Source organism: Salmo salar, chromosome 06 (genome assembly GCF_965601325.2).
Source record: "Salmo salar chromosome 06, fSalSal1, whole genome shotgun sequence".
NCBI classification, from domain to species: Eukaryota; Metazoa; Chordata; class Actinopteri; order Salmoniformes; family Salmonidae; genus Salmo; species Salmo salar.
In genome coordinates this window covers 81,354,071-81,381,698 of record NC_138296.1, presented here as the reverse complement: position 1 = coordinate 81,381,698, position 27,628 = coordinate 81,354,071, and the positions used below count along the sequence as shown (strand labels likewise).

The 27,628-nt window shown below is 43.3% G+C and overlaps 1 protein-coding gene across 3 annotated transcripts in view; it reads left to right on the top strand.

Moving 5' to 3' along the window:
* Positions 1-27,628, top strand: part of LOC106608122 (CYFIP-related Rac1 interactor A) — a 42,311-nt gene that overhangs the window by 5,160 nt on the left and 9,523 nt on the right. For all 3 annotated transcript variants that reach the window (XM_014205861.3, XM_014205862.3, XM_014205860.3), the window contains exon 2: positions 21,664-21,718. The gene's annotated coding sequence lies outside the window, so the exon portion shown is untranslated. The remainder of the gene's footprint in view (positions 1-21,663; positions 21,719-27,628) is intronic.

Below are 27,628 nucleotides of genomic sequence, written 5' to 3'. Positions count from 1 at the left end.
ATAATGTCGATATAAAATAATTAGGTACTGCAGTCCATTTCACCTCTGTGACGCAGCAGGAACGTGCGGAGAAGTGACAATATGCACGTGGAGAGGTATACACCCACTAAAAACCACTTAGCACCTCGGGTGATGGAGTAGCCACTTAAGCACGAAAAATGAGTGATGTAGGTGAAAACGGTGGTAGTGATAGCAGCTTCCAGTGAAGAAATTATTGATAAAAAGGGTTAAACTGTTTCAGTCATTTGGAAGTGGTTTGGCATTTTGAAGTCCGACAAAGAGCAGAGCAATGTTCGGTGCAAATTATGCCGTAAACAGGTGGCTACGAAGTCTGGTAATACGACAAACCTTTTTCAACATCTGAAGCAAAATCACTCTTTGGAACACGCAGGAAGTTTGAGATTGGCTGGTGCTTGAGGGGCGTTTATCAATACCAATCTAGGGATGTTTCCCCGACGCAGTCAACACTGACAGCGTTTATGCCCTACAAGCAAACATCGAAAAGACAGACATCACAAATGCTATTATGCATTGCATTGCTAAGTAACACGTTAACACACCATTCAAGAAAGCATACAGTATTATATAAAGCCATTATTGCATGGAACTCCGTTCCATCTCAAATAAACATCAAACCTGGTTTCAAAAAAACAGTTAAAGCAACACCTCACGGCACAACACCTCTCCCCTATTTCACCTAGATAGTGTGTGTAGGCTACGTGTGCCTAAAAAAAATAAAAAATGTTCTGTCCTTGAGCTGTTCTTGTCTCTTAATGTTCTGTGTGGACCCCAGGAAGAGTAGCTGCTGCTTTTGCAACAGCTAATGGGGATCCTCATGAAATACCAAATAAGGCCCTACCCTACGATATATTTGCCTAACAAACTTATCATATAGCCTAGCAACTGTTGTCTGCTTTAGCCTAAAGCGTGACTTCCATAAGGACGGGCTAGCAACATCCCCGCATTTTAAACCCTCTCAGATGTCCTCTACAGATGATCAGGCAGTTTGCCATGGTGCAGCAACATGCTGAATCAGCTAAAGAGCCACCTGGAATCTCTTCAGACGACAGCAGCAGCAGCACAGACCAGACCAGAGCCTCATTGTTCAGACTGGGATGAGCAGCTTGGGTTACCTTCTGGATAGGCCTAGATAGGTTGACTGAACACTTTAATCTGTGAACCAGCCTTTAGACGACCTCAGAACCAACATATATAGATCTGTATAGCTCTATGGCTACCTTGTTCGTAGACAATTAAACCCCATATCTACCATTTACGATGGAGTTGAGTGGCGACAAAATTTGTTTTATTTCAGCACCCAAAGAATAGCCCACAATTACACAGACCAATGCTGAAATCAGTAGACCAATGTCATGTTTAATTATGGGCTGTTCTTTGGATACTGAAATCAGTTGTTTTTGATAACTTTATTTTGTTACGCCGGTGCTCCTGTCCGCCCACTCTAGTCGCCGCTCAACTCCATCGTAAGTTGTGGGGTTGAATTTAATCATCCACATTGTTCAATGTCAAACTGTTACATTAGGTGATGAATCCTGGGAAGTGTCCCTAAAGCATGTCAAACTGTGACATTTGGTGATGAATCCTGGGAAGTGTCCCTAAAGCATGTCAAACTGTTACATTAGGTGATGAATCCTGGGAAGTGTCCCTAAAGCATGTCAAACTGACATTAGGTGATGAATCCTGGGAAGTGTCCCTAAAGCATGTCAAACTGTTACATTAGGTGATGAATCCTGGGAAGTGTCCCTAAAGCATGTCAAACTGTGACATTAGGTGATTAATGTTGGTAATGCTGGGAAGTGTCCCTAAAGCATGTCAAACTGTTACATTAGGTGATGAATCCTGGGAAGTGTCCCTAAAGCATGTCAAACTGTGACATTAGGTGATTAATGCTGGGAAGTGTCCCTAAAGCAGTCGACTAGCCTTTGCCTACATGCTATAGTAGCCATTTTTCAGATTTTTGTTTGTTTTCAATATTGGCATTCCAAGATTTTATTTTTCCACTTAACTAATTTCCTGTCTGGGAGAGAAATTATTTGTGTATGACCTGTACTGCTGCTATGCAAATCATAATCTGGCAGTTCCTGTTGCACCCAACCTTTCTGTCTGGGAAACAAGTGTTTTGAACTGAACTGCCCCGGTTCTATGGCTGCTCTCTGTTAGCACACACACTTCCTGCTCCGGTTTTATTTTTCTTATTCATATCCGGAGAGTAGAAGACTGTAAGGCTTTGTGTTGAAATCTAAGAGGGAGGTTCCAGTGTGTTGTGTGGAAGGAAGTTGTCCTAGAAATGTGAAGAAATGGACAAACATTTGGCCTACTACTCACAATAGTAGCCTATTTTAAAATAAAATGACACATTCTGCAATGAAGTTGAAGCCAGAGCTGAGGCATGAATCATGATGTTGGGAAAAACTAGGCCTATACTGAACTCATATCAATTTGCACATCTCTGGTTGAAAACGCCTCTAAACAGTCTTTGTCATATATTTATAGATCCTATTTCTCTGTAAGCCTCAATGTTTTCAAATGCCAGTTTCCTTATCCTAGTCATAGACCTAGGCTTGACTTCTAATCCATCTCACCTGCCGTATACACAGGAACTGTTCAGTCGTTAGTCCCTAGTGTTTTTAAATGATGACATGTCAATGATGACTCAAAACCCTGGTTTATTCAGGCATGTCAGTTAGCCCTGCACTCTGCCAAATAATGTCAAACAGTTCACTCATTAGCGTCCGTATGATTTTAATAGACGGGTCAGTGATATAGTCTAGACATAATCCTGTACAGTTGGCACGCTGCCGCCTGTTTTCCTCTGCCTGCATGGCTGCATGGCTGGCTGCCTGCATGGCTGGCTGCCTGCATGGCTGGCTGCCTGCATGGCTGGCTGGCTGCATGGCTGGCTGGCTGCCTGGCTGGCTGGCTGCCTGGCTGGCTGGCTGCCTGCATGGCTGGCTGCCTGCATGGCTGGCTGCCTGCATGGCTGGCTGCCTGCATGGCTGGCTAGCTGAGCTCCGCAGCGTGCTCATTGATTTCAGCAGCTGCTGGAATAGGAGGGAGATTTTTGCTTTTTTTTTTGTCCATGGGAACAGTCTTTGAAAGCACTGGGGATATTATTTGGGCAGGAAAGAAGCGCAGTCACGCTTCTGAGTATTATCACTTTAGTAACAGAGTAGAGCCAAAAAAGACCAGGAATTCATCTAGTGAGCGAGCATGTGCGCTTTGACAGTAGTGTGAAAGAGGTCCTGAAACTAACTACAGCGTTAAGAAGAAATCATAACATGACCACAGAGATCCTGATTCTAGGACCATGACACTCATTAAGCGTTATTGTTTGACTCTCTTCCTCTTTTGCAGATATCTTATGTTTTGATTTGACTCCTCCTTCATACTTTTTCCATGACTTCTATTATAAACTGGGTGATTCGAAGCCCTGAGTGTTGCTTGGCTGACAGCCGTGGTATATCAGACCGTATACCATGGGTATGACGACAACATGTACTTTTACTCTAATTACGTTGGTAACCAGTTTATAATAGTAATAAGGCACCACAGGGATTTGTAATGTATTGCCAATATACCACGGCTAAGGCTGTGTCCTAGCACTCTGCGTTGCGTTGTGCCGTGGTATATCAGACCGTATACCCGGTATACGCTCTGTAAACACTATTTTGGTGCAAAATGGTGCCGACAGAAATAGTCGCCTCGCTTCAAGTCCTTAGGAACCATTTTATTTGTATTATTTCTAACATTGTTACCCCAGGAAATCTTAAGTCTTATGACATACAGCCTGGAAGAACTATTGGATATAAGAGCGATGTCAACTTACCAACATTATGACCAGGAATATGACTTTCCTGAAGCGGATCCTCTGGACCACCACCCAGGACATGGATCTAATCCCAGAAGCCAATCCTAAACAACGGCGCTGCAGACGGAGCCACCACCTCAAGCTGAACCTCGGCAAGACGGAGCTGCTCTTCCTCCCGGGGAAGGACTGCCCATTCCATGATCTCGCCATCACGGTTGACAACTCCATTGTGTCCTCCTCCCAGAGTGCTAAGAGCCTTGGCGTGACCCTAGACAACACCCTGTCGTTCGCCGCTAAAATCAAGGCGGTGACCCGATCCTGTAGGTTCATGCTCTACAACATCCGCAGAGTACGACCCTGCCTTACACAGGAAGCGGCGCAGGTCCACTTGTCATCGCCCGTCTGGATTACTGCAACTCGCTGTTGGCGGGGCTCCCTGCCTGTGCCATTAAACCCCTACAACTCATCCAGAACGCCGCAGCCCGTCTGGTGTTCAACCTTCCCAAGTTCTCTCACGTCACCCTGCTCCTCCGCACACTCCACTGGCTTCCAGTTGAAGCTTGCATCTGCTACAAGACCATGGTGCTTGCCTACGGAGCTGTGAGGGGAACGGCACCTCCGTACCTTCAGGCTCTGATCAGTCCCTACACCCAAACAAGGGCACTGCGTTCATCCACCTCTGGCCTGCTCGCCTACCTACCTCTGCGGAAGCACAGTTCCCGCTCAGCCCAGTCAAAACTGTTCGCTGCTCTGGCACCCCAATGGTGGAACAAGCTCCCTCACGACGCCAGGACAGCGGAGTTAATCACCACCTTCCGGAGACACCTGAAACCCCACCTCTTTAAGGAATACCTGGGATAGGACAAAGTAATCCTTCTAACCCCCCCCAAAAAAGATATAGATGTACTATTGTAAAGTAGTTGTTCCACTGGATATCATAAGGTGAATGCACCAATTTGTAAGTCGCTCTGGGTAAGAGCGTCTGCTAAATGACGTAAATGGAAATGGAGCGGCCTCCTGGTCAGGCTCCGTAGACGTGCACATTGCCCACCGCTCCCGAGTATACTATTCGCCCATGTCCAGTCTCTTGACAACAAGGTAGATGAAATTCGAGCAAGAGTTGCCTTCCAGAGAGACATCAGAGGTTGTAACATTCCTGTAATTGAACCCACAAATGCTGATGGTCCAGATACTCAACTAGTGTAAAGAAGGCCAGTTTTATTTCTTCTTTAATGAGCACAGTTTTCAGCTGTGCTAACATAACTGCAAAAGGGTTTTCTAGTGGTCAATTAGCCTTTTTAAAATGATAAACTTGGATTAGCTAACACAACGTACCATTGGAACACAAGTGATGGTTGCTGATAATGGACTTCTGTACGCCTATGTACATATTCCATGAAAAATCTGCTGTTTCCAGCTACAATAGTAATTTACAACATTAACAATGTCTACACTGTGTTTCTGATCAATGTCATATTTTAATGGACCTAAAATGTACTTTTCTTTCAAAAACAAGGACATTTCTAAGTGACCCCAAACCTTTGAATGGTAGTGTATATAACTGTGTTACTGAGAACAACCTGCTGGCCAGCAGCCGCAGTGCAAAAACGAGGAATTCGGCCCATGTTGAGGAGGAAGTAACGAGGTGAGGAGGCCTAGATATGTTTGACAGCCTGATATGGACCACAGCCAAAACGGCAGGTCCATTACCTCTCCTCCATAACCATGTCTCTGAACCATAAATAGACAGGCAGGAGTCGGGACCTGTGACATCAGACCTAGGCTATAGCTCATTTAGTCAACACACTGTGAGGGTCATTCATTGTCCCCTCAGACCATACTGTACTAGTAATATACAGTGATGCGAAGTGGTTTAAATCGCTGTCGCTGCTGCTTACATTTTAGTAATTTAGCAGATGCTCTTATCCAGAGTGACTTACAGTAGTGAGTGCATACTGTTTCGTACTGCTAAAACCAGATAGGTACAGTACTTTATTCATCCCTGATGGGAAATGTCATATCACAAATCGGATTGGTCTGATTATTACATGGGCCACATTATCTACTGGGAGTAGATCACCATGTTAAATCACCATGTTAGGCTTCACATCTAATCGAAAGCTTACAACGAATAGGCCTAGCATTTCTGTGCTTATGTTGGGCCTAGCTAGCATAGCATAGCCATAGTAGCCCCCACACAAGAAGATGCCTAATAGTGTAGAAGCCTCTCCCCCCTCACACACATACTTAGACATGGCTCCTTTGTATCGCAGTGCGTTTGACATTCAAACACCACCAGAACAGAGGTGCTATTGAGGTCAATGTTGGAGGAATTCTACGCCTGGAGTCCCACGCGGTAATAAACTGGTAGTAAGGGTGGGTACGGCTGGGCAGTGCACTCCTCTCTGTCCTATCTGGCTCTGAATACCACAGCAACCCTCAGTCTCTCTGTCACTGGCTGGGCTGACTAAAGAACTCTTTACTTCTTGTCCCTCCCCACACATGGCGTGCTTTCATTTTAAGGCTGGCACCATTTTGGTAAGCAAAGTTCTTCAAAAAATTGTGGGGCGATGTCTAAAATTATACACTGAGTATACTAATATTGAGTTGCACCCCCCCCCCCCATTTGCCCTCAGAACAGCCACAATTTGTTGGTGTGGGCTCTACAAGGTGTCAAGGGATGCTGGCCCATGTTGACTCCAATGGTTCAAGTTGTCATGGATTTAACAGGATACATTTTTAAGGGATCATAGCTTTCACCTGGATTCATCTGGTCAGTCTGTCATGGAAAGAGCAGGTCTTCTTAATGTTTTGTACACTGTTCTCACAATCACAATTAAAGGTCAAATACAGTGCATTTCTAACAGTCAGCAGTCTCTCAACCAGAAGCCCACGTGCCAATGAATAGCCAACTAATCTTTTATATTTAGCCACCTTGGATCTTTTTGCTAGATAACAAGGTAGAACAGTTGAGTTATGAACACACCCTTCTCTCTCCCAACTGTTTAAACAGCATGCTAGCCTGTCCACTTTGTTTAGATGTTGAAATCAAATGGCCTACCTTATTTCTCAGAATGAGAACAAGTTGCTGATTCCTTATATAATTGTTTTATGCTTATTGCACATTTTATAAAACGCAGACTAGACAGCTAAACTCAGCAACAACAAAAAAAAGAAACGTCCTCTCACTGTCAACTGTGTTTATTTACAGCAAACTTAACATGTGTAAATATTTGTATGAACATAACAAGATTCAACAACTGAGACTTAAACTGAACAAGTTCCACAGACATGTGACTGACAGAAATTGAATAATGTGTCCCTGAACAAAGGGGGGGGGGGTCAAAATCAAAAGTAACAGTATCTGGTGTGGCCACCAGCTGCATTAAGTACTGCAGTGCATCTCCTCTTTGACTGCAACAGATTTGCCAGTTCTTGCTGTGAGATGTTACCCCACTTTTCCGCCAAGGCACCTGCAAGTTCCTGGACATTTCTGGGGGGAATGGCCCTAGTCCTCACCCTCCGATCCAACAGGTCTCAGACGTGCTCAATGGGATTAAGATCCGGGCTCTTCGCTGGCCATGGCAGAACACTGACCTTCTGTCTTGCAGGAAATCACACACAGAACTAGCAGTATGGTTGGAGGCATTGTCATGCTGGAGGGTCAGGATGAGCCTGCAGGAAGGGTACCACATGAGGGAGGATGTCTTCCCTGTAACGCACAGCGTTGAGATTGCCTGCAATGACAACAAGCTCAGTCCGATGATGCTGTGACACACCGCCCCAGACCATGACGGTCCATCCAAATCGATCCCGCTCCAGAGTACAGGCCTCGGTGTAACGCTCATTCCTTCGATGATAAACGTGAATCCGACCATCACCACTGGTGAGACACAACCGCGGCTCATCAGTGAAGAGCACTTTTTTGCCAGTCCTGTCTGGTCCAGCGACGGTGGGTTTGTGCCCATAGGTGACGTTGTTGCCGGTGATGTCTGGTGAGGACCTGCCTTACAACAGGCCTACAAGCCCTCAGTCCAGTCTCTGTAGGGATTGTGCGTTCCTGGTGTAACTCGGGCAGTTGTTGTTACACGTGGTCTGCCACTGCGAGGATGATCAGCTGTCCGTCCTGTAGCGCTGTCATAGGCGTCTCACAGTACGGACATTGCAATTTATTTCTCTGGCCACATCTGCAGTCCTCATGCCTCTTTGCAGCATGCCTAAGGCATGTTCATGCAGATGAGCAGGGACCCTGGGCATCTTTCTTTTGGTGTTTTTCAGAGTCAGTAGAAAGGCCTCTTTAGTGTCCTAAGTTTTTTCTTCATAACTGTGACCTTAACTGCCTACCTTCTGTAAGCTGTGTCTTAACGACCGTTCCACAGGTGAAGCATTGGAAACAATGAAGATCTGTCAAGTTATTTTGATTTTTTTATGAATTATCTTTGAAAGACATGGTCCTGAAAAAGGGTTTCTAGTATAAGTCTTTGGCAAAAAATGCTGCTAGTGGTAGCGCAATGCCCCCGAGCATTCATTTTCCAGAATCGATGTTCATTGATAACCTTTCTGTATTTAATTTTCAATACATTTCTAGAGATTTCTAAACATGTTTTCACTTTGTCATTATGGGGTTGTGTGTAGATGGGTGAAGAAAAAGATATATAGATATATCTATATATCTATCTCTCATCCATTTTGAATTCAGGCTGTAACATAACAAAATGTCTGAGTACTTTCTGAAGGCACTGTATATGTCAATGTTCTACTTTATAAGTAAGGCTTATGACTTATGTCCAGTAAAAGGTGATGAGACCACTGTTTTTAAAGGTTACCGTAATAGAGGATGAGTAGGATAGGCATTGTCGCACAGAACCCGAAACACACTTGCCTTGCTACAGAATCAGATCCACAGTCTACTTACAGTACTCTACTACTGTTGTACTACAGTGAGTAGTATTTGTTGCTGTCCTCATGTAACATTGACTTCTGAGGTTAGACATGTAAACCAAGGCCAAATGTTAGGCCTACGTAGTTGCTATAAAAAGTCTGATTCAGAAGGACTGTTATGGTTCTTCTGTCATTATGAAGCTGAAATTTGACCCTGATTGGGGGGTTTGGCTTGAGGGTGGTTTACTTTTTGGGTTCTTAGAATGGGCCAAATGTGGAATTTAACTTACTGGGGATTCGGGGCATGAATTCCCCTCCAACAAAGATCTACTCACTGTATGTGATGGTTGTCCAAAGACAAGATGTTTGAATATGGTCTGAATAGTTGTAGTTGCTCTTGCCAGGCCTTCTACGACACTCTTCCTAACAGAAGTTATTTTTAACTAGTGTTGATTTTATGTGCTCTTCCTTGGCCTTATAACAGGTTTTGTAGCCTTGGTTTGAAAAATGGAAAAACACTTGATTTTGTTGTTGGTGTGTGTCTTGCTAGATGCTACTTCCATTTCTTCAGTAGTTGGGGAATATACAGCGTTTCATAACAGCAATTGAATACAGCCAAGGGAGATTACTGACCAAGTTATGTCATCTGAGTACTGCTTTCCTGACCGCCACTTCCTCTTTCATCCACAAAATATCTTCTCTCTCTGTGTAGGGTGTTCATCCATAACATGATTCATTCAATAAAGAAATGCACGAGAAAAACAATTAGTCCAAGCCCTATGTCTCTACCATTATTTAGTTTAAAAGTTAGACGATTTACTTAGAATTTAGCATGATTAGAGTGAACAGAATGTCATAACGGCCATGGTCAAAAAGTGGTTGCTGTGCAATAGAGCTGTCGCTGCTCCGTCGGCAGAACTCATAACTTTGAACATCAACTGACAGCTAGTGGCTGCAGGTTTGTGTGATTAACAGGCGCTTTCTAAATTAAATCTGCGGAATACAAATCAAAATTGTGTGTATATAGATCTCTCTCAAAGCTAACGGACTGAAATGTATTGTTGAGTACCTGATTCCCTAATGACACACGGTTTATCCGCATGGTACAATTCAATGGCAATAGTTCAATCTTACATGTTCTATGTTTTGAGGTGCTTTGGAAAGGAAAAAGTTGATTTGAAAACATTACTGACATTGTTGAATTAGTTTTTCATAATAGCAACCTAGGACTGATGGTTTGGTTAGCTAAACTAGCAAGTCTGTTTGTTTGGTTACCAAGGCAACTACTGTTACTATCTAGTACATTTTCCAGCTACTTCAGTGGATGTTGAACACATTTCTACTGGCAAATGTGTTAAATTACAGCCATGATATTAAAGGGATAATCAGCTCGGCTCCATGCGTTCTCTGGAAAATAATGCATCTCTGTGGAAGGTCATTTCCTCCTCGCTAGCTCGTCGTGGAACACACCTTCCACCTTCATTCTTTTCCTAGAACTCATAGTCCCTTGTTGATTATCCCTTACATACAGTTGAAGTCAGAAGTTTACATACACCTTAGCCAAATACATTTAAACTCAGTTTTTCACAATTCCTGACATTTAATCCTAGTACAAACCCCTGTCTTAAGTCAGTTAGGATCACCACTTTATTTTAAGAATGTGAAATGTCAGAATAATAGTAGAGTGATTTATTTCAGCTTTTTATTTCTTTTATCACATTTTCAGTGGGTCAGAAGTTTACATACACTCAATTAGTATTTGGTAGCCTTGACTTTAAATTGTTTAACTTGTTATGGATAGGGGGCAGTATTTTCACGGCCGGATAAAAAACGTACCCGATTTAATCTGATTATTACTCCTGCCCAGAAACTAGAATATGCATATAATTATTAGCTTTGGATAGAAAACACTCCAAAGTTTCTAAAACTGTTTGAATGGTGTATGAGTATAACAGAACTCAAATGGCAGGCCAAAACCTGAGAAGATTTCTTGGCCTTCTTTGCCATCTCTATCCAAAACAGGGGATCTCTGCTGTAACGTGACATTTTCTAATGCTCCCATAGGCTCTCAGAAGGCGCCAGAACGTTGAATGATGACTTTGCATAAATTGATTTTAAACAGCGTTTGACATGCTTCGAAGTACGGTAATGGAATATTTTGACATTTTGTCACGATACGCACCGGGCGCGTTACCCTTCGGATAGTGTCTTGAACGCACAACAAAACGCCGCTATTTGGATATAACTATGGATTATTTGGAACCAAACCAACATTTGTTATTGAAGTAGAAGTCCTGGGAGTGCATTCTGACGAAGAACAGCAAAGGTAATCCAATTTTTCTTATAGTAAATCTGAGTTTGGTGAGTGCCAAACTTGGTGGGTGTCAAAATAGCTAGCCATGATGGCTGGGTTATCTACTCAGAATATTGCAAAATGTGCTTTCACCGAAAAGTTATTTTAAAATCGGACATAGCGATTGCATAAAGGAGTTCGGTATATATAATTATGTCTTTTGTGAACGTTTATCGTGAGTAATTTAGTAAATTCACCGGAAGTGTTCGGTGGGAATGCTAGTTCTGAACGTCACATGCTAATGTAAAAAGCTGTTTTTTGATATAAATATGAACTTGATTGAACAAAACATGCATGTATTGTATAACATAATGTCCTAGGAGTGTCATCTGATGAAGATCATCAAAGGTTAATGCTGCATTTAGCTGTGGTTTTGTTTTTTGTGACATTATATGCTAGCTTGAAAAATGGGTGTCTGATTATTTCTGGCTGGGTACTCTCCTGACATAATCTAATGTTTTGCTTTCGTTGTAAAGCCTTTTTGAAATCGGACAGTGTGGTTAGATAAAGGAGAGTCTTTTAAAATGGTGTAAAATAGTCATATGTTTGAAAAATTGAAGTTTTCGGATTTTCGAGGAGTTTGTATTTCGCGCCACGCCCATCATTGGATATTGGAGCAGGTGTTCAGCTAGCGGAACGTCTAGATGTAAGATTAACTTGGGTTTTTGGCCCATTTCTCCTGACAGAGCTGGTGTAACTGAGTCAGGTTTGTCGGCCTCCTTGCTCACACACGCCTTTTCAGTTCTGCCCACAAAACTTCTATAGGATTGAGGTCAGGGATTTGTGATGGCCACTCCAATACCTTGACTTTGTTGTCCTTAAGCTATTTTGCCACAACTTTGGAGTATGCTTGGGGTCATTGTCCATTTGGAAGACCCATTTGCAATCAAGCTTTAACTTCCTGACTGATGTCTTGATGTTGCTTCAATATATCCACCTAATTTTCCTGCCTCATGATGCCATCTATTTTGTGAAGTGCACCAGTCCCTCCTGCAGCAGAACACCCCCACAACATGATGCTGCCACCCCCGTGCTTCACGGTTGGGATGGTGTTCTTCGGCATGCAAGCCTCCCCCTTTTTTTTCTCCAAACATAACGATGGTCATTATGGCCAAACAGTTCTATTTTTGTTTCATCAGACCAGAGAACATTTCTCCAAAAAGTATAATCTTTGTCCCCATGTGCAGTTGCAAACTGTGGTCTGGATTTTTTTATAGCGGTTTTGGAGCAGTGGCTTCTTCCTTGCTGAGCAGCCTTTCCGGTTATGTCGACGTAGGACTTGTTTTACTGTGGATATAGATACTTCTGTACCTGTTCACAAGGTCCTTTGCTGTTGTTCTGGGATTGATTTGCACTTTTCACACCAAAGTACGTTCATCTCTAGGAGACAACACGTCTCCTTCTTGAGCGGTAAGACGGCTGCGTAGTCCCATGGTGTTTATACTTGCGTACTATTGTTTGTACAGATGAATGTGGTACCTTCAGGCGTTTTGGAAATTGCTCCCAAGGATGAACCAGACTTGTGGAGGTCAACAACTTTTTTAAGGTCTTGGCTGATTTCTTTTGATTCTCCCATGATGTCAAGCAAAGAGGCACTGAGTTTGAAGGTAGGCCTTGAAACACATCCACAGGTACACCTCCAATTGACTCAAATGGTCTTTTAAAGCCATTACTTTTTCTGGGATTTTCCAAGCTGTTTATAGGCACAGTCAACTTGGTGTATGTTAACTTGTGACCCTCTTGAGTTGTGATACAGTGAAATAATCTGTATTTAAACAATTGTTGGAAAAATTACTTGTCATGCACAAAGTAGATATCCTAACCGACTTGCCAAAACTATAGTTTGTTAACAAGAAATTTGTGGAGTGGTTGAAGAACGAGTTTTAATGACTCCAACCGAAGTGTATGTAAACTTCAGCTGTATCTACCCTCCATAATAAAAATCTGTTCCAGTTTTCACTGTGAATTTCTGAGTCTTCCCCTTTTTTAAATTGCCATAGAAACTGCCCCTCAATATTGATTGACCAGGGCTAGGGGAATAGAACGCCACAGAATTGGAGATGAAAATGGCGAGGGTAGCAAGTTGATTTTGATTGGTCCAAAGCACAGAATATCCTCAATGTTACCACCTTCCCAAAATATGGGAGAGATGCATCCAAGAACTGTGCGGTCTAAACTATCAACTGTCACAAACTAACGTTCTTATTTAATCAACACTGTTAAGTGCAAGCAATTTAAGGCTGTAATATTGTAGAGAACAATTGAATGATAAATTCTATGTGATTCATAATGACATTGGCTAAAGAACTAGGCTTAGACGTTCATTTAGTAGCTCCCTCTTGAAATGAATCGTATTTCACTACTGGTCCCTTGTGGCTCAGTCGGTAGAGCATGGCGTTTGCAACGCCAGGGTTGTGGGTTCAATTCCCATGGGGGAGCAGTACGAAAATGTAAATACTCACTACTGTAAGTCCTGCTAAATTACTATAATGTCGGATGTAGATTCTAGAGCTGTAAGTGAATGCCCTACACGGTGTGCTTTAACTTTAAGGCCTGCACTGTTTGGTAAACAAAGGGAGGTGAAGTCTAAAATTCTAAGGTTTCCTTTGATGCCAATGCCATGACCCTTTAGCTTCTAGTCAGTTTTCATCAGATATCTCTCTCACGGACTACAGAACCACATGTGGGGGCTACAGTCAGTGAAGGTGTATGAGTTCAGCTCCAGCCTTTCATTTAAGTGGAGTGTGAGTATCTGAGTGGCCTACAGAGGAGGCCCAGGCTATGTGGCGGTTGGTCAGTCGGTCAGAAGCAAGGCAACCATGGTGGTTGGGTGGGTAGGCAGGTTCTTTTTCTAATCTGGAAAACTCAATTGAATTGGAATTGACCCTAAACCCCTATTAATCCCCAGTTTCCGAATGGCTCAGAATATGTTCTCTGTCAATGTGTCTGGTAAACCATTGGTCAAATAACAAATAATGTTCCTGAAGAAAATTTTTCCTTTCACACTAAATCTAATCTACTGTTTCAGTGGACTGAGAGGAGACGGGCTAGACTTCCATGCTGTTTCAATGCAGTTTTGAGATTTGCTAGATGGCCTGGCTGAGAGCTGAGCCCCCCCCCAACACGCACGCACGCATACATCTAGGAATCCTGAGGCAGCAGGGAGGTAGCATCACATGGGGCTTTCCTCCACTCTGAGAATCTGTCACTTTCTCCTAATGGATTGGATTCCCAGGTCAAATCAGTTAGATCGTCATCAACAGACTGCCTGGCTGATATGCTAGTCATTCAGGTCATTAGTATGGCCAATATTTAACGTGCATTTTCACATTTGCTATGACTATGATAATAAAGTCCTGCCATGTCAAGAAATCGTCGTCTTGACTCTGACAGAGCCTTTGAAGTACTTACTAGGCCTAGACGACACAGCCCCAGCCGTTCTCACTCTCTAAGAGAATTGTCTCTCACACATTCACTCTAGATCCTCACTGAAAGTGATAGAGAAAGATGTTCCTCAATTGTCTTCTGCTTCTGGGATGACTGAAAGGAAGTTCCCCCTGGTCTGAATTAGAAGCAAGATAAGAGGGGTTCTGTCTGTCTGGCTGGCTTAACACCTACAGTAGAATCAGAATTGAGTAGAATATCTGACTGAATGTCCTGCTTCCATTTCAATGAGCAGTGTGGTCTTGGGTGTTTTCTTATGTAAACGTTGGCTAGGAATCCATTGGTCTGTGAATGTCATCTCTCACAGAAGCGGGTGACTTGTCTTACACTATGGCACTGACTCTTTGGTCTCTACAGAATTTCACAGCAGTCGTTGAAAATACTGTTAGCAGGAATCCTGGCCACAAGTGACAATTCACTTAACACTTAACACCAATGAACCTTCCCTTTTTGTTAACAGTCACTGTGGCAGTGAGGAAGCCCTGTGGGGTTCCACTACAGAAGTACCATCTGCATGTGCTTCCCCCACTGTCCAACAACCCGTGGTATCCATGGCAACAGTTTAGTGGCCAGCCAGTAGGAGGCTGCAGGCGGTTAGCAAGTGGTGTGTTCAGAAGGACTGAGGAGACTAGATGGATCACGTTGTCCCTAATTCCTGACAGGATGGGACACCTGAAAGTTAGAGGTCAAGGGGAACACCATTCTTCACCATGACACTACCACAGCTCCATACTGACCGATCAATCAGCATCGCATTATCACCAGACTCACACGCGCGCACACACACGCGCTGGAAGTTTTTCTGCATGTTTTTTTATCTAGATAGTAGCCTTTCTTGTGATGTAGCCTTAGCCTACACCCTGCATAGCACTAGTCTGTATGTCTAAGCAGGCTTTTCCTGTAGACGCCACTTCATCATGCTATGAGCAACACCATATCACTGTTAAGGGACTGGCCATTATTCGGCCTCCATTGAATGACCAAAGCCTTTCAGACCCTCTGATGGAGAGACACTATCCTATCTCTTCTGGCGAGGTGCAACACTGGTGCTTGTGTTATTACTGTATTAGGGTCACTGGGCTGGAAAATTCCTCTCTGCTGGAAAAACATGTTTATTTTCTAGAACTCTGTATGCGTCCCAAATGTCTCCCTATTTAGTGCAGTACTTTTTTCCCCCAGGGCTCTATGGATCTGGTCAAATGTAGTGCACTTAAAAGGGAATAGGATGTCATTTGGGACGCTACCAATGTCTCTTGCTGATTCCAGTACCTTCTGTGTCTGTCAGCGGAAACGCAGACTGAATCTCTCCATTATCATTCCAGAAAAAGTGAGAGGGAGAGGAAGAGAGGCTGTTTGGTCAGTGAAGTGTGTGTGTGCGGTGACTAGAGAAGACCACTCGTGTTAAACCATGGGGATCCTCGTGTGTGTCATGATACCAGGTTTAGTATCAAAATGATACCACTCAGGGACGTCACTAGAGATTCATGGGTAGGGGGTCTAAGCCTCTTTTAGGGGGGTTTGGGCATACTCCCCCAAAATGTCTCTTCATCATGTTTTTTTAGAGTAACAATGAATGTAAAATCTATCAAAATAAGGTTATTTTTGGTCAAGGTTGGCTAAAAGTGTACCTGTCTCATAGTTTGTGTTAGACACTGATCTAATATGACTTACTTAAATTCTATCCAAATAAAGATATTAAAGTCCACTCTGTCCCCATCCATCCAACAAAAGGCACAAAAATGGCTGTACTATCGAGCCAAAATACTTTTTGGATGTTATTTTGAGAGGGAGAGATGTGAAGACATGCAGGTCATATTATACCATTAGCAAAAATCTTTATTTAAATTTCACCCTTTTGTTAATTGTTGCTCAAAATTAACCCAGTAATTCAGACACATGGAACATCTTAAACAGTATCATCCACAATGGGGCAAAACTAAATTCAACTAATGAGCGAAATAAAATGTTAACTGAAAGAATTAGGAATAAAATCTGATTTAAAAAAAAAAAAGTAAGATCCCAAACAAATATTACAGAACTGCTCCTCCTGCTTCTCTCTCTTGATGCCTATTTTGTGGGTGGACATCAGTGTACCTCCTATTTTTAAAGGTGGCAAAGCGGTCAATAACACTATTGTGGCCCAAGCACTTCTCCCTCAATGGACATGGCTGCAGGACTTGCAAGCCTTTTCTGACCCATTGTCTTATGCAACCAGGAGTGCGGCCGGCGCAGTTCACTAAAGGACCTTTCACAGGAGCAGCTGCTCACAGGATTGGTGAGGGCAACCTGAATGATCTCCTTCAAAGAAGGAAACACATCATCATCCAGGTTGTTATGCACAACAAACATATCTTTTGGAGGACATCCAGCCTCTCTTTTCTGGTCAGGAAAGTTACTGACCACAAACATCTCTTCTGTTTTAACATCAATACTGTAGTGCTTGGCAAACTCGGTTAAGCATGATGTTTCTAGGAAGTCTTTTGAGTTGGGGCTGCATGCCTTTGAGCAGACCTGCATCTACAGTCGAATCGCTGGTCAAGCTCACAAACCATCCTGTCCAAGCAGGGGAGCAACAACTTTGTTTTCATTGTTTGGGAACATGAAAATTCTGTTTCTAAACCCAAGGAGGTCTCCACCACAATCTCCCATTTTTCCTTTGTTTGTGCTTTCTTGCTGCATCTGGAATATTGTGAACTTCAGTGATTTGGTTCGGTCATAAAGTTCTGTGGCAAATGCATCTGTGCGTTTGCCTATCAGTGTGTCGCATACAGCTTGTTTGCCGAAACAAACTTCTGCCAGGTCTAAAGTCTCTTTCTGGAGGTACTTATGTAGTCCCTCAGTTATAGAAAGAAGGGACTGAAACATCAGTAGCAAATACACGGTGGAGAACTTATGAAGCTTTGCTCTCAGACCAACAGCCATGAGGAATCCAATGGCAGACAATAAAAAATAGCAGTTAGTGTCCAGGACTGCATTTATGGACCGTAACTGGCATGCCCAGAGTGTTTTGAGAGCTGTACAAGTTCAGCTGATGCTATTCCAAGTTTGGACTGAGCTTCTTTGAGCTTGAGCTTGTTGGGGTTAACTAGGGATGTACTGAAAAACGAATACACATTCTCCAAGAAACTTAACTCAGCAGCCTCTGGAATAGCCCTGCAAGTATGACACAACACTACATTAAGCTCATGAGCAAAGCAATGTACATAAATAGCCTCCGGATGCAGCACTCTGAAATGTGCTTCTACACCTCATTTGGACCCACTCATGACAGCTGCACCATCATAGGTCTGTGCAACGCACTTTAGGCCTGCTACCCCTCTCATTTGGAGCTGCTGTTGCAACTCATTTGCTATCGATTCGGCATCAAATGACTTGATTTCTGCTAGTACTAGTTAACGCACCTTAACTGTCCCCTCTGTCACATACCTAACACAAACTGTTCAGACTGCCCATCCCTGGCCTCATCCGCCATAATGGCATACATTCCAGATTTTGACATCTGAGACCATGGTGTCCATAATCTCTTGAGCACAGCATTCGATCATGTCATTCTGAGATTCTGGAGAGAGAGATGTCGCATTTGTTGGAGTATTGTACCTTTGCAGGAAAGGGTCAAACTCCTTCAAAAGCTCCATACATTTAAGAAAGTTCCCTCTATTTGTGCTTTCACTAGATTCATCATTGACACGGAAAGAGTCCCTGTCTTCCTAACATTGATGTGACCGCAACAATTCTCCTCAGATATACTTCCTTCTCTCTGCAATATCACTAGCATGGGCAGATGTTAAAATCTGAGCAATGTTCCCATCACTGCTAGTTGCCTGGTAGCTTGCCATGCCACAACACTGTCTCTGTGTTTGTGCCATTTCATGTTAAGATGCGATGGAACGGTTGACGGGGGAAAAAATCACACAGAAAATATATTGACTAATATATTGATTTATTTAGGGGGGGCTAATGAATATTTTAGGCCTAAAGACGTCCCTGATATACTGCAAAAAATGAAATCATATTAGCCAAAGTGTAATATGGCACATGATCCAGACAGAAACTCGGCTACTGTTCAATCGTCGGGCATGTTTTGAATTCAATATCATTACATTAGACATTTTCTACATCAGACATGTATGTACTCATGAATCAATTATATAATACATTTCACTTAGATTTGTAAAAACAAACTACATAACAATATAATGGTAATAATTTATTTGAATGGTACATCTCAATTGATAAACTGGGTAAATGAAGAAGTAGCCTAGGTCTATTCACAATACAGGTGAATGCATATTCAATAGGAGTGTGTGCATGCGTTGAGTTATTGAGCTTGTTTTGCCTGATTTCATTGGGCTACAGATGACATACAATTTGTTTCCCTTCCATTTGGGACTTATTTTATTGAACTGATCAACAACCTTTGCATGAAGGACGCTTATTTTCTAAAAGTGTGCGCTGTCTCTTTAACCAGTCATGGCTTCATTCAGGAGGTAGTCAGTTTGCTGAGGCAATAGATGGGTTAGCTGACAACGTCACTAAAACGATGTGCACGCTTCCATGGGGCAGAAGTCAGCATGTTGTGATGGCCAGATTGCTACAAGAATGACAAACTGCCATGTGGGGAATCGTGACTCGTTTCATCATGTCCTGTTTTGACTGATTTCATATCTATGCTAATATTGCAAAGCATTTGCTAGCTAGCTAACCAACAGCTGTAACAATGTATTTGAGACAAGTGCTCATTTTGCAAATGCATTTGTTTTCAATAAACATTGAAGACAATATAACTTACATGTGGTCAACAATCTAAGCCAACCCCGTCTGTTTTGCCTCATAGTTGCGCATGTGTTGGTTTTGTTGCAACCAACCTGTCTATAGATAGTTATACTCTGAGTGGTTCGAGCCCTGAATGCTGATTGGCTGACAGCTGTGGTATATCAGAGCATATACCACGGGTAAGACACATTTTTTACTAGTCTAATTACGTTGGTAACCAGTTTATAATAGCAATAAGGAACCTCGGGGTTTGGTATACTGTATGGCCAATATACCACGGCAAAGGGTGTTGTGTCATGCCAAAGAACAACCCTTAGCCGTGGTATATTGGCCATATACCACCACACCTCGGGCCTTATTGCTTAAATAACCTATGGGAGTGATGCGAGAGAGACCGATTAAAAAAATATATGTATATGTTTTGCTGGCAATTAGCTTTGAAATTGGCTTATTTTCTTTCTGGTTTCATACACGCTATAAGAGACACATCGGCTATGCTAATAGACAGAGTTGATCCGTGAGACATTTGACAGAAGTACCGAAAGGAACAAAATTACTAGTACCAAACCGTTTTTCTGAAGTTTTGGTATACTGTGCGACACTAGTGTGTGTGGTGTGAAACCATGGGGATTCTCCTGCGCTCCACTATGACCATATAAGGAGTGCTGCTCAGCCCTCCCCATCCATCCATTCATCCTCTCTTCCCGCACTCCACAGCCAGGCAGGTTTGGTGGAGGGAGTGAGGAATATTTTCTGTGACAGATGGGAATCGACGTAGAGGGAGCAGATGTCTCTTTCTGTCCACTCCAGAGTGATAAAGGTGTATTGTGACCCACCAGAGCTTTGGAGGCTAAGGGGCTGTCATTAGGACCAGAGGCCCTAAAGCAGAGCTATCATCTGGGGCCGCCTTAGGACAGGAGCTGGTCTAAGGGAAACCCAGTAGATTGAGGTGGGTGGGTGTGTGTGGGTGCACGCGCACTTGCATGAACAATGCAAGTCAACAAAGGATTGGTGTTTTTTGTCGTCTCATTGAAACCAGGTCAGCACGTCTCTCCTTGGCTGGGCTGTGTGGACAGTCTTCAGGGTTGTCCAGTTGATTTGCAGCTCCTCTCTTCTGGTGACTTCCCTGCCGACACATTGGCACACAGTGGTGGGAGAAAATGGTTGCTTGTTTGACTGCTTTTGAGGATTTCTGACAAATGTCAGCTACATTACATATAAATGGCCTTTGTGGGTATTGAGGATTTTTTTAAAACATTTTGTACTTCCACATTTAGCTACTCTTGTACATCTGTCTTTTAGTCTAGTCTGATTTCCATTAAAATTCCTCAATATTACATTTGGCAGATCTGATGGTGAACAAGACAAACAGTCATGGAATTCAGAATCTTGATCTTTCCTGGAATGATCCGATTGATCTTTCCTGGCACATTACTGCTGTGTGTTACTAGTCTAGATGCACGACACTGTCATACCACTAGGGCTGGGAAAATACCAGTATCACGATGCCCGTTAGTATCGTGGCAAGGAAACAAAAACACATCACAAAGCGGATTTAACTTATTCAGGACAACAGCCCTAATGTTGAAAACAAACGTCATGTTGTCATCCAGAGTCACATTTGACTTATTTTCCAATCTATAGCACACAATTTTACATACAGAAGGTTTTTAAAGGACGAGTCTGCTTCGTGTTTTCCTTTTTGCCATGGAAAACATATTGCGATACTGATATCATCACTGCCCTGCGCAACACAGGACCTTTTTGTTTTGAAGTGTCTTTTTACAGTAAGCCTATGCCATGCCTCTATTTACAGTAAGCCATACAGGCCTGCAGTATGTGGGACAAATACAGAGTGACATTGTTGCTCTACACATTTGAGTCATTACACAGAGGCAAACTGTTCCATCTGACATGTGCTCTGTGGCAGTCCCTGTAGTCGTGATAGGCCTTATCGTGAGTGTGTGTGTGGGCACGTGTGCTCCTGCCCTGCGGTCTGGGTTTTCAGTGGGCTAGGACTTGGAAGATGTCGCTGCTGGATATTTAATAGCCCAGTGAACATGGGACAGCCGAGAGATGCGTTATTAATTATCGTGCCTCCGACAGCTGCTTTGTTGTTTTAGAATGACGCTGTCACTTTCACTCCTGAATCATTTAGGTACAACCCAGGAGAAAGTTGATAAACGGATTCCTAGTACTGTTCGTTGTTGGGACACACAGACATACACACCTAGTCAGAGGCACAACGAGAACAATATGTGGTCATACGTACCCTTCACTGTTGATGGAACGCTCATTGACAGTGCTTACTTTTGGATGTTCAGAACTCTGTATAAGGCAAGACAATGAGATGGTGACAAAAGTGTTCTGGATTGTTTTTCAGAAACCAAGAAGAAGTGGATGCTCTAGAAGGGAAGCAAAGTCCTCCTCCAGATACGGTACAGTAACACATTTCATCACATTGTTTAGACATTCCTGGATTCATAGTGTCAGAGTAGTAGGTATGCAGATCTAGGATCCGTTTTGCCTTTTAGATCAGAAAGATGACATGGTATCCTAGATTAGCACTGCTCCTCTGAGGCTTGGTGAAACCTGGCCCTAACCACATCACCGCACTTTACTCATTCAGTGATGCCTAACAACCCTGTAACAATGCTACTGTGGTTATCATGATAACATGGTACTTACCGCTAGTCTAAGATTAGCCTCCATTTGTTATTTAAAGTACAGGACTTTCTCTTTCAGTCTGTTGCCATGTTGTCACAGCTTTAGGGTAATGAAGACCGAAACATGTTTGAGGTGGTTGATCAGACCCAGGTGAGGCTTACTCCTGCAGTAAAACCCACTTTAGAGTCCATGTAATGTTTAAGGCCAGGGTCAGGTTCAGTAGAGCAGTTTTGCAACAGTAGAATATGAATCTAGGTTCTTATTGCACAAGTTTACTGTTGCACATCCTCAGTTCTATAACACAACATGGGAGTAGGACTTAATGTTGGTCTGGGCAACCACCCTTCAGGATTTAGTTAGTAATTTAAGACCGTTATGAAATATGTACACCAAAATGATTTCCTGGTTTCAACCCAGAGCAGAATATGTTGTGGTTTGTGTTTGTTTTCTCTGGACTCGCTCTTTTCCCCAACGGAGGTTGTTTCAAATCTTAACGCAGCGAGAAAAGTGGTTTTAGCATGCTGCTCGTTTGTACTTTAATTGCACTGAGCGGGTTTAATTACAAAGCACAATGCGTGACGCCTTTGTCCCCGTTTCCACAACAGTACAGTATTGTGGAATGTATTCAGCACCTCTTTACTGAGGACAACAACTCTGTCACAGCAGAGAAATGAAGTAAAACAAACATTTAGACTTTTGCATTAAGACAGACTTAAAGCAGTATTCATTTCTGTCTTTCTAAAAGACTTAACTTTAAAATATGGGTTACGATGTTACACAATGGCTCTTTTCATAAAGCTGGTGAAATAAGACCTCTTTATTGAGGTATTATGTTTCCAGGTTGACCCAGTCCAAGACAGGAAAGAGAGATTCAATCATTGGTTTTCAGGTTAAAACACGCAGATAAAGAGTTATGACAGTGGAACCAAGCCGTTCTGAATCCCCCTCTACATACGTACCATTCTGTCAGTGAGAGGCTTCATAGGGTTACACTGGGAAGGCCTTGTCTGGTAGCAGGAGGTCTTCTGAACACAACCACAGACACATCCCGACCACCAAGGAGTCCTCGTTCATTATCACTGTCAGCTCACTGCAGAGGCAGGTCAAGAGGGGGAGGGAGAGTGTGTGTTTAAACATGTCATAGTCCCTGATTTTCAAAGGAATTTTAATAGGAACATGTTTGTTTGTAGTCAGTGTTCCTGACTTTAGGCCTTCTATGCAGAACATTTCAGGTGGTATTGAGGCCAATTACCATTGGTATTTATCCTGCTACCAGCCACTTTTTACCCCTGTTTACATGTACACCTACCTCCGCCACTCCAGTATCCCTGCACATTGGAATAATGGTACAGCCACTGACCTGTATATAACTTTATTGGATTCTCATTAGATAAGAATCTATTTTAACACTTTTATTCTGCATTGTTGGGAAATAGCATGCAAGTCAGCATTTCTCTGTACTGTTTTACACCTGCTGTATCCTGTTCATGTGACAGACTTTGAAACGTGAAACTAGGCACCATAAAGATGATTAATAGTACACTAATAATACAGCTAGTCAGCACATTGTTGTTACTATGGTGATACCCACTATCCCCCTCCTTCTCTGAATTATTAGCTTGTGCTTGTTTAGACTGGCCCTGGGCCTGGACTTGTTGATTCTTCATTTCTCTGTGCGACACATGAGACTGAGACAGGAAACGCTAGTGAATATCCACCGTCTAACTGATAACCAGCCAGCCAAGCCAAGGCAGAACCCCCATTGTGTTCCACGTCCTCCTCTGCCTCTTTACCAGGCCTCGCTGGGATGACTGCAGGGCTCTAACTCTAGTCCCAGAGAGGAAACAGAGGGTACGGGCTTTTGTTCCAGCCCTGCACTAACACGACTGATTCGTCTAATCATGTTGTCAAGAATCTCTACAATTGAGACCATTATTGGATGAATTAAGGTATGGATGGTGGAGAGAAGCAAACCTAGTGGTATACTCTAGTATATCCTGCCTATTCACGGGAGGATTGTACTGGGTATAAGCACCATGATGCAACACCACCCCCTAGCAGCAAAAGTGGTGCTCTGTTTTTGAATTGTAGTATGATGGCTCACATGCAGATATGTGCATTATTTCCATATTTTCTGTGGATTACATTCCCAGGAATATGTGAGAGGCTAAAGATGGCAAATGGAGTTTGTTGACCGGTTGACTTACACTGCCTTCAGAAAGTATTCATACCCCTTGACTTATTCCACATTTTGTTACAGCCTGAATGCACCCATCTACACACACTACCCCATAATGACAAAGTGAAAACATGTTTTTAGAAATGTTTGTACATATATTGAAAAAAAAAATATACAGAAATAAATCTTTATATAAGTACTCACACCCCTTTGCTATGACACTCCAAATTGAGCTCAGGTGCATCCAATTTCCTTTGATCATCCTTGATGTCACTACAACTTGATTGAATTCCACCTGTGACCAATTCAGTTGTTTAGACATGATTTAGAAAGAAACACCTGTCTATATAAGGTCCCACAGATGAGTGTATGTCATAGCAGAAATTATAGTCCAAGGAACTTTCCATAGCTCTCCTAGATATATATATATGGGGAAGGTGATGAATCCATTTCTAGAATGATGAAAGTTTCCAAGAGCAAAAAAATATGGAACGACCCAGACTCTGCCTAGAGCTGGACGACCGACCAAACTGAGCAACCGGGCAAGAAGGACCTTAGTCAGGGAGTTGACCAAGAACCTAATTACCACTATGACAGAAATACAGAGTTCCTTGGCTGAGATGGGAGAACATGCCAGAAGGACAAGTCTATACAGCACTTCACCAATCTGGGCTTAATGGACGCGTGGCCAGACGGAAGCCACTCCTGAGAAAAAGGCACATGACAGCACACCCAAGTTTGAAACAAAAGTATGTGAACGATTCTGTGGTCTGATGAGACAAACTTTGGCCTGAATGCAAAGCGCTATTCTGGAGAAAACCTGGCACAGCTCATCATCCGTCTAATACATTACATTTACGTCATTTAGCAGACGCTCTTATCCAGAGCGACTTACAAATTGTTGCATTCACCTTATGATGTCCAGTGGAACAACCACTTACAATAGTACATCTTTTTTTGGGGGGGGGGGGGGGGGTTAGAAGGATTACCCCAGGTATTCCTTAAAGAGGTGGGGTTTCAGGTGTCTCCGGAAGGTGGTGATTGACCCCGCTGTCCTGGCGTCGTGAGGGAGCTTGTTCCACCATTGGGGTGCCAGAGCAGCGAACAGCTTTGACTGGGCTGAGCGGGAACTGTGCTTCCGCAGAGGTAGGGATGCGAGCAGGCCAGAGGTGGATGAGCGCAGTGCCCTTCTTTGGGTGTAGGGACTGATCAGAGCCTGAAGGTACGGATGTGCCGTTCCCCTCACAGCTCCGTAGGCAAGCACCATGGTCTTGTAGCAGATGCGAGCTTCAACTGGAAGCCAGTGGAGTGTGCGGTGGAGCGGGGTGACGTGAGAACTTGGGAAGGTTGAACACCAGACGGGCTGCGGCTTTCTGGATGAGTTGTAAGGATTTAATGGCACAGGCAGGGAGCCCCGCCAGCAGCGAGTTGCAGTCATCCTACCATGAAGCATGCCGTTGGCAGCATCATGGTATGGGGATGCTTTTCGGAGGTAGACTGGGAGACTGGTAAGGATAGAGGGAACAAGGAATGGAGCTAAATCCTTGATGAGAACCTGCTTCAGACTGCAAGCAAAGATTTACGTTCCAACAGGGCAATGACCCCAAGCATACAGCCCAATCAACTCTGGAATGGCTTCAAAACAAGAATGTAAAAGTCTGAGTGGTCAAGCCGAAACCCAGATTTGAATCCCATTGAAAAATCCCCAAATCCAGATGTGCAAAACTGATCCAGATATACCCACGACGACTCAAATCTTTAATTGCCGCCCAAGGTGCTTCTATAAAGTATTGACCCTCTGGGGTGTGAATACTTTTTACAAAATTAAGAAACATGTTTTCAGTTTGTTAATTTGCAGTATTGTATTTGGATGCGTGAGTATTTTTTTTCATTTTGAATTTGGGCTGTAACACAACCAAATGTGGAATAAGTGAAGGGGTATGAATACTTTCTGAAGGCAGTGTAGGTGTGCATTCTGTGTAAGTGTTAGACTATCACTGTAAAGATCTAACCGTAAGAGATGAGGGAGACGTGTGCTGTGATGATCATATGCTGAGCAGACTGTAACCGTGGCTCTTTGTATCACCAATCTAACCATCAGGAATCTGGAAAGAGCAGCATTAATTTGTGACTGTATTGTGTAAATTCTCTAGAATTCAACACCTGGAAATATACAATAGTACAATATAGAAAATTATATCTGTTTTACTGACACCCTTAGCTTTTGGACTAATCAAAACACCGGCATAAGTAGACACACAGCCAATAGGCCAATTGTGATCATCTCCCTAAATCTGGCACTCATTTACTCTCCCTGTTCTGTTTGGTCCAGCAGGGACTGCATCAGATCACCCTCTCTTAAAGCAGTAATCATGTTCACTAGCCTCTGTAGCTAGGCCGCTGTGTAATTATTTGTTACAGTGACCACCCGCTAAGCAGTGCTTAACATTGCCTATCCTCTGGAAATTACTACCGTCTTGTTGCCTCCAATGAAACGGTTTAAAGAGTAGTTCAACCGGCGTTTAAGACTTAACTAGCCCTTTCTGGGATCTTAAAGGACTTTATCTTCTAATGACTTGATCAGAATGTTATTCTACCCTCTGTTTCATTTCCTTAGGCCTTTAAATACACATGCACAGCCACGCACACACTGTGAGACATGGAGGAGCCACTGTTATTCCATTACACATGCCTAGTACATGTGTTCCATGAACACCTAACCACACAATTCAGAACTAGCTAAATCACATCACTAGGCCTATATCTTGATGTTGTGTAGAGGACACCCTCGGTTAATACTGGAGCGTTACCACACGCACTGAGGGAACCTAATACTGGAACGTTACCACACGCACTGAGGGAACCTAATACTGGAACGTTACCACACGCACTGAGGGAACCTAATACTGGAACGTTACCACACGCACTGAGGGAACCTAATACTGGAACGTTACCACACGCACCGAGGGAACCTAGTACTGGAGCGTTGCCGCGCGCGCCGAGGGAACCTAGTACTGGAGCGTTGCCGCGCGCGCCGAGGGAACCTAGTACTGGAGCGTTGCCGCGCGCGCCGAGGGAACCTAGTACTGGAGCGTTGCCGCGCGCGCCGAGGGAACCTAGTACTGGAGCGTTGCCGCGCGCGCCGAGGGAACCTAGTACTGGAGCGTTGCCGCGCGTTGGTGAGAGCAGGGTTTCCCAAACTCTGTCCTTGGGACCCCAAGGCAATACACAGCTCATGCAAACTATCAAAGCTTGATGATTAGTTGATTTTTATTTGAATCAGCTGTGTAGTGCTAGGGCAAAAACCAAAACGTGTCCCAAGGACCAAGTTTGGGAAACCCTGGGTTGGAAAATGCTAGTGGACTGAATGTTTGACAGCAGCCTGTCTCTGAGGAAACCAATATTACCAGTCCTGCCTCTGAGATGTAGTCACTTTTTCACTTTACACAATTATTGTCACTGTGGTTATCCAAGTCTCTATAAAAGGGAGAAACAAGTTGAA